This window comes from Morus notabilis, unplaced genomic scaffold (genome assembly GCF_000414095.1).
Source record: "Morus notabilis unplaced genomic scaffold, ASM41409v2 Scaffold63, whole genome shotgun sequence".
NCBI classification, from domain to species: domain Eukaryota; kingdom Viridiplantae; phylum Streptophyta; class Magnoliopsida; order Rosales; family Moraceae; genus Morus; species Morus notabilis.
Genome location: NW_010365950.1, coordinates 353,801 through 361,349, shown reverse-complemented (window position 1 = coordinate 361,349; position 7,549 = coordinate 353,801). Strand labels below are relative to the sequence as shown.

Genomic DNA, 7,549 nt, shown 5'->3' with positions numbered 1-7,549 from the left:
GGACGAATGGTGGAGATGGGAATGGATACCGCTCACGCAGTTATTTTCCGCAGTAAGTTTAAGAAAAATCATGTATATGTCTATATGATTCAAAGGTTTCAAGTATGTATGTTTAAAAAGTATACGTACATATGTGTGTTAAGAAAACCAAGGTTGTAGCTAACAACCCTAGTTTTGAGTATTTAAGTTTTAGAACGTTGCAACAGTACACGCAACAAATAAATAAATTTTAAACATGACGATTTAAATGAGTAATTTTAGAAGGACTTTAAGATGTACTTGAATTTAAGATTTCTCACGAAATCCGTTTTAAAGTCAAATGAGATGACCGATTGAAATGACTAGTTTTAGAAAAGTTTTTAAAGAGTATTTGAAACAAGAGTTCAAATGCTATTCCGTTTGAAGGATATTCCTGAAAGGTTTTATCTTAACTAAAATTAAGAACAGCTTTAAGAAATTTAGTGACTCACTTATTTGAAATTATTGTTACAAATTATGAAAGCATTCCTTCTTATATATAAAAAAAAAAAAAAATGTTCCGCATATTTTAAGAAACCCCAGTAAGTAAAAGTTAAAGTTTAAGGATTCTTCTATGTTGAGCTAGAATATTATTTTAGGATTTGATGTAACCTTATTTGAACTATGTTTTGAATATTTTGTCAATTGTTAGTTTGATTTCCACTTAATTCATTTGTGTTTCTCTATGTTTATTGCTCTAATTTCTATTTTCATGGATTAGAGATATATATATATATGTAGATTTAGGCTCGAGAGAGTTATTTTCACACGTTGGAATTAGGAAACACAACCTAGAGTTAGTTGAGTTCGGGAATTAATTCGGGTAATCAAAATTATGTTACTTAATGGATGCTTGATTCAGTTAGGCTAATAGGGATATTGTTTAACTAGGTATTGCATACTATTTTGCTCGGCACTCGGGAGAGGGAGTGAAATTACCTTCGAAAATGTAAGACTAATGAATTGAGCGAAATTGGCTAGTATTGACTTGATAGGGTGAACATAGGAATAATAAGGTAAAGTTAAGTCCCTAGTACATTTGTCCGAAGTTTCCACATTTTATCTTGTTTTAGTATTTATATTTGTTCTAGTTCTACTTTTATTTCATTAAGATTCAGTTGCCTAGATAAAATTAAGTTACGATAATTACGGTACTTAGCGTCAATTTAACACTCAATCCCTGTGGAGACGATACTCACTCACCCTACACTATAAGAACTTGACACAAAGTCGCTTTTAAAGTTTTTAAATTCTAACAGAAAAGGGTTAAGTGAGACTAATTCTATGCTTTAAGTTGCATTGGTGATTCACATTTTATTCATTTGTACATACTGTTTTATTTTTATTTTTTATGGAGAAAATAATACTAAGTGGACGTTTGATTCATAGATTCAGAATCATGATTCAGAACCATTTTCGTTTTACTTGTATTTCTTGTGAGAGAAAAATACTCTATAGAACCATGAATCATGATTCAGAATCAGGGATGAATACAGGAAACAAACGTTGCTTAAGTGTTTCTATAATAATAGATTACAATTTAAGTGAGTACTTGACGCTAGAGAGAAAGTTAGTGAGAGAGAGTCTGAGAGTTTCAAGAGTTTGGATTCTGGGGTCGGTGGTCTGACTTTTTAACAGGTTGTCGGCCTCCAAATCTCAACGGGAAAATTGTAGTACTCACCGGAGATGGGTTTGTGCCAACAGAAGTATGTGGAGCCATCGAAATGGAGTTGTTTAAGAGGAAGAGGCCGCCGATCTTTGCCATAGATCTAAGACGCGTTCGCCGCAGGATCCTGTTGAAACTCTCTGAGTTAGATCACGGGAGGGAGGTGAAGAAGGTGCTCTAATTGTGTGTTAATTGCTACCAGTCGGCAGAGTTGCGTGTGCCCCACGCATCGCCGAGTTTCAAGTACTTTCGGTGCCGTTTTGGGAGGCTTTTTTCAGCGTTGTTTCAACTGTTCTTCTCATATTTGCTACGTTGATGGACTTGTTCTAGTTGGTTTGATCTCTTCGGTTTTCTCTAATTTTTGTGTCAAAGTTTCTGTGTTTGTAATGAGGGTGTTGGTTTTTGTTGGTTTCCAAAATGATTTTTGATGCAAAAGCGAATAAGTGCGGATCGTGTATTAATCCATATAGGGCCCGTTCAGTTTGCTGATTCGAGTTTTTAATTTAAGTTGATATGTGATTTTATGTGAGAGTTTTTTACTGTAGCAAAAAAGTTAGATGTGATTGTTTATGAGAGTTTTTTACTATAGCAAAAACTCGAATCGGTGAAATGAACGGAGCCATAATCTTTGAAACACATAGGCCTCGTTCATTTCACCGATTCGAGTTTTCAGTTTTAGGTTTCTACAGTAAAAAGCTCTCAGAAAATGTCACATCAAAATTTTCTTCTACAGTGAAAAGCTCTCAGAAAATGTCACATCTCAGCTCGAATTAAAAACTCGAATCCGCGAAGTGAACGAGGCCTAGATTATATTAATTTATTCATAAATAAATTAATCAAGTTAATTTATTTACGTAATGATTCTATGATAATAGTTAAGGTTAATTTTGAAATAATAGGGTGTATAGAAAGAAAATTAATTCAATTAAAAATTATATTGAATGTGTAGTTAGAATGTGAATGAATTATAAATAATAAAAAAGAATATAATCACTTTTTAACTTATTATATAAAAAAGTAAAAACTTTCTCTCGTACTCTTCACTACGAATAGTAACAGTTTTTGATTATGAGATATAGTCAAATCTATACTGATTTAAATAATATACATAACATATAATATTTAATACATATTTAAGAGTTAAAAAATAAATAAAATTCATGTTTCTCATTCTTCTATAACTTCAAAAAAGAAAAATTTTCCAAAAAAAAAAAAAAAAAACTCAATGGCAATGGCATAAAGGAAATTTAACTCGAACTCCAAGTGCAAAATAAAAACCGACAAAATCTCTCCATCTCTATCTTTGCACTCAGACCCATGCCGTAATCTCTGTTTCTTGCTTCCTCAAAACAACCATGAACCTCCAAGCTCCAATAACAATGGCGACCCAAAACCAGACCTCCAAAACCCTAACAATGGCGAAACCCCCGATCCCCACTCCCTCTTCGAGGATTTCGAGAGCGCCTGCTCCACTCCCTACGTCAGCGCTTCTTCCAGCCCCGGCCGCTGTTCCTCTGGCGCCGCTGCCGGTGGCTTCTTCTACAGCGCTCCGGCGAGCCCAATGCACTTCGTCCTGACCTGAAACTCTGCCTCCTCTTCCTCCTCACTATTCATGACAATTGGTGATATCAAAACCCACCATAATATCTCACCTAATTACATGGAATTGAAATTACTCCCCCATTTCCTAGAAGCTGCCGAATTTCGTCTCCAAAAGCAGCCCAAAGATTATCACGAAGCCCTTTAAAACATTATATTGATAATACCCATTAGTAAAGTAAAAGCGTCCATTAGTAAAGTAAAACCTTTAAATACCAAAAGTAAAATGATCAAGGATATTTTTTTTTTTGTTTAATTATAGTTAGTAAAATAAATTTCACTTTGCAGGTTCGGAATGTGTGGGTTTGAATCTATATGTTGATTTTTTGTGAATATATATGTGGATTTTTTGTGAACATATATGTGGTTCGAACTCACATTTGATAGTGCAAGGTATAAACATGAAATAAAGTTTGAACCAACCTTTGGATGCATTATTAGAACTATGAGTGTGTTTAGTTGGGTGGAAAGAAAATGAATAGAATGTAATGAAATTTAAGTAACTTATTTTAGGTGAATCATCATTCCTCCATCACATAGAAAGAATAGCTATTTCAAGTTATTTTTTTTATTTTTTTTCCATCATTAGCCATCAATATTATCATATAATTAAATATATTATATAATAGTTATATCTTATAATATGTAATATAATATAATGTACAATTATCTATTATAGTGCATTACACACGACTATTAATTATAATATATTTATTGTATATAATATAATTATTATATATTATATTGTAATTATATATATATATATTATATTATAGTATAATATAATATAGTTGTAAGTTTTAATTATATTATAATTAAAATATTATTAATTATAATATGTTTATTATATATATAATTAATATAACCGGTTTTGGGTGGGTTCAAATATCACACCAGATTGACAATCACCCCACCCCTGTTACTGGTTTTTGTTCTCTTGCCCGAATTTATTTTTGTGGTCATGTTCTTATTATAGTATAATATAATATAGTTGTAAGTTTTAATTATATTATAATTAAAATATTATTAATTATAATATGTTTATTATATATATAATTAATATAACCGGTTTTGGGTGGGTTCAAATATCACACCAGATTGACAATCACCCCACCCCTGTTACTGGTTTTTGTTCTCTTGCCCGAATTTATTTTTGTGGTCATGTTCTGTTTACATCTTGTTAGTGGAGTGGTTGGGGTTACGAGACTAATGATTTGGAGGAACGTTGTACTTATGTTAATTGAATCTTATTGTTTTGTGAATCCCAGGCAGAATATCAGGACATAATGTGCACTTGTGACTGATTTAAAGAAGAAAATTGATATAGTGGCATGTGGTGATTGTTACCAAGTGATATGCACGATATAGGCTTCTATAAATTTTGGACCAAAGTTTGAAGGTAAATTGTGCATTTGAAAAAGTGAAGTTACATAGCTAGTTGATGGAGATAAGGATCTAGGTAATTTAATTATTTAAAGAAATTCCCTATTTTCTCTCAGTTGGTTCTATTTTTCTATTCTGTTATATTTTTCAGTCTCCATTCTAGTTTCTCCAATCTTGGTCCTACATCAATTTAAGTAAGTAAATCACTTGTGCAAGGATTTTCCTTTATCATTACCTTGTCGCCAGTAGCCACTACAACTTCTTATTTTTTATTTTTTTTTTTTTTCTCTTTGTTTCTATTGTACTTATTTGATTTACATTTCAAATCTTATGGTGGGCAAGCTTGTAGTTTGAAATTTCCTATTTTCTTTTGCTGTCCTTTAAAAGGTTGGGGAGCTGAAGAAACTAGTTGAAGAGGGTAAAATAAAGTATATTGGTTTGTCTGAGGCATCAGCTTCAACAATAAGAAGAGCACATGCCGTTCATCCAATTACAGCTGTGCAGTTGGAGTGGTCCTTGTGGGTGAGAGATGTTGAGGATGAAATTATTCCTACCTGCAGGTGAGGCTCGATGCAAATTAATGATTTGTTCATATAAGATTAGCAACTATGCACTTGTTAATGCTATATTCTTAATTTATCAGGGAACTTGGCATTGGTATTGTTGCATACAGCCCTCTAGGACGAGGTTTCTTGTCCTCTGGCCCTAAGCTTGTAGAAACTCTGACTGATAATGACTTCCGTAAGGTTCGTTCATTTCCTAAGAAGTCTTACTTTTAAGTATTGATCCGGTGTGCGTTTCAAGCTACTTTGCGGCCCCATCAATGCTTTTGCACATGCTGAAAGTTTATATTTCTACATATCTTGGAACGGTTTTTAAATAGACAGGAAACCATACCATACTCATTAAGCTCTCTCAATGCTGTCATAGTTTCACTTTGTAGCTGGCATTCCTTCAAAACTCAAGGCCTTGTTTTAGTTGCATATTTTAGCCTCCAAGATACCCTAGTTTACTGAAACAGATGCAACTCTAACTGATTGGCTCAATCTTCAAAATACATAACCTTAATTTTCATTGTATTTGACAAGAGTAGATCTTCAAATTGTTGTTTACTTTAGACATAATGGCTAGTTGATTGAATTTTAAAGTGACTATTGACCGATTCAACTTCCTCACTTTGTCTTGCAATTCCAAAGAAATTGAGCTTATTGAGAAAATTTAGTGACCTACAGAAGTGTAACCGAACGAGCTTACTTCCGATTGCAGAAACTGCCCAGGTTTCAAGGAAAAAACCTTGAGCATAACAAAACAATATTTGAGAGGCTAAATGAAATAGCAGCCAGAAAAGGACGCACTCCTGCACAGCTAGCTTTGGCCTGGGTTCATCACCAAGGAGATGATGTTTGTCCCATCCCTGGAACCACCAAAATTGAGAAATTTAACCAGAATATTGGAGCCCTATCCGTGAAACTAACACCAGAAGAAATGGCTGAGCTTGAATCTTTTGCATCGGCAGATGCTGTAAAGGGTGACAGGTATGGTGGAGCCTCAAGTACCTGGAGAGAAGCTGATACTCCCACCACTATCTTCGTGGAAAACCGAATGAAGACACGTGAACTTCTGAGATGCATATATAAAGAATAAGCAATTTTCTCTCAAGTGAGGTATTGTGTCTGCTTTACTGAGGATTAAATGCATTTACTGATTTGTAAAAGTCTGAGACTTCATAATTGGGTTGATATGATTAACACGATTAATAAATAAGTTGGGTTAGAGTTGACATTTTAACACGAATTGACACTATTAACTATGTATTATTTATAATCTAATGATATGTGATATAACATGAAAGTTTTATGACATATTATATATAAATAATGTGAATTTTAATATTTATAGGTAAAATTCATTTATTTTTCTTAAAAGAAAAGATAAATTCATTAATAAATATATTAAACATGTCTTAATCACGCTAAATAAGTCAAGATTATATTAGTTATATATTCAATATACTAATTTAAACGGGATATACGAGTTGACACGATTTACATGATTAATAAATGGATCGTGTTTGGGTTGATATTTTTAACACGTTTAATAAATAAGTCGTGTTTGACTGGATATTTTTTAACACGATTAATAAACGGGTTGATATGAACATGACACACTAACATAAATTGTCACCCTTACTTACGATTCTATCCTTTGACGGTTTCCCACCAAATACGAAAATTAAAAGAATTTGGATTTAAAATGTTTCTGATTGGATGGAGCCGGTGACAAGAAGCAGGGTAAGGGTTATGTTAAGTCTCCCTCTAGTTGTTGTCGAGGACAAAAACAAAAGAAAAGAAAAAACTCTTGAGTAAATCGATTAGTGTAAGAGCAGAAATACATTGTGTGTTTTACTCTCAAACTAATTGATCTATATTTTATCATTTTAATCTAACCTTACCAAACTCTTCGTTTTTGTAATTTGTGAAATTTTAACGACCCGTTGCAACAAAAGCATATTTATCTTTTCATCTTTTTCCATTGTTTTGCTGATCCTTATCATCTCAGATTAGGGTGCTTCTGTTGCAATATGCTTACAATGTTCACTACAAGAAAAAGAAAAAGAAATTTTTACGACGACAAAAAGTATAATCTAGTTATAATAACAAGTATAATGCTTAAGAAAAAAAAAACAATATTGTTAAGGAAAAAAAAAATATATATATATATATACCTGAATATGAATATGGAGCGGGACTGGGGCGGCGCGACCGGGGAGGTGGGACCGGGGGAGGTGGGACCGGGGTGGCGGGAGCAGGGCGCCCGGAGCACGGCGGCGGGACCAGGACGCCAGGAGGGAGCCGGCGGGAGTGCGGGGGGGGGGGCGGCGCG

The 7,549-nt window shown here is 33.5% G+C and overlaps 1 pseudogene; it reads left to right on the top strand.

The window, feature by feature from the left end:
- Nucleotides 1-1,480: 1,480 nt before the first annotated feature.
- On the top strand, nt 1,481-6,272 carry LOC21404591 (annotated as a pseudogene).
- The last annotated feature ends 1,277 nt before the right edge of the window (nt 6,273-7,549 follow it).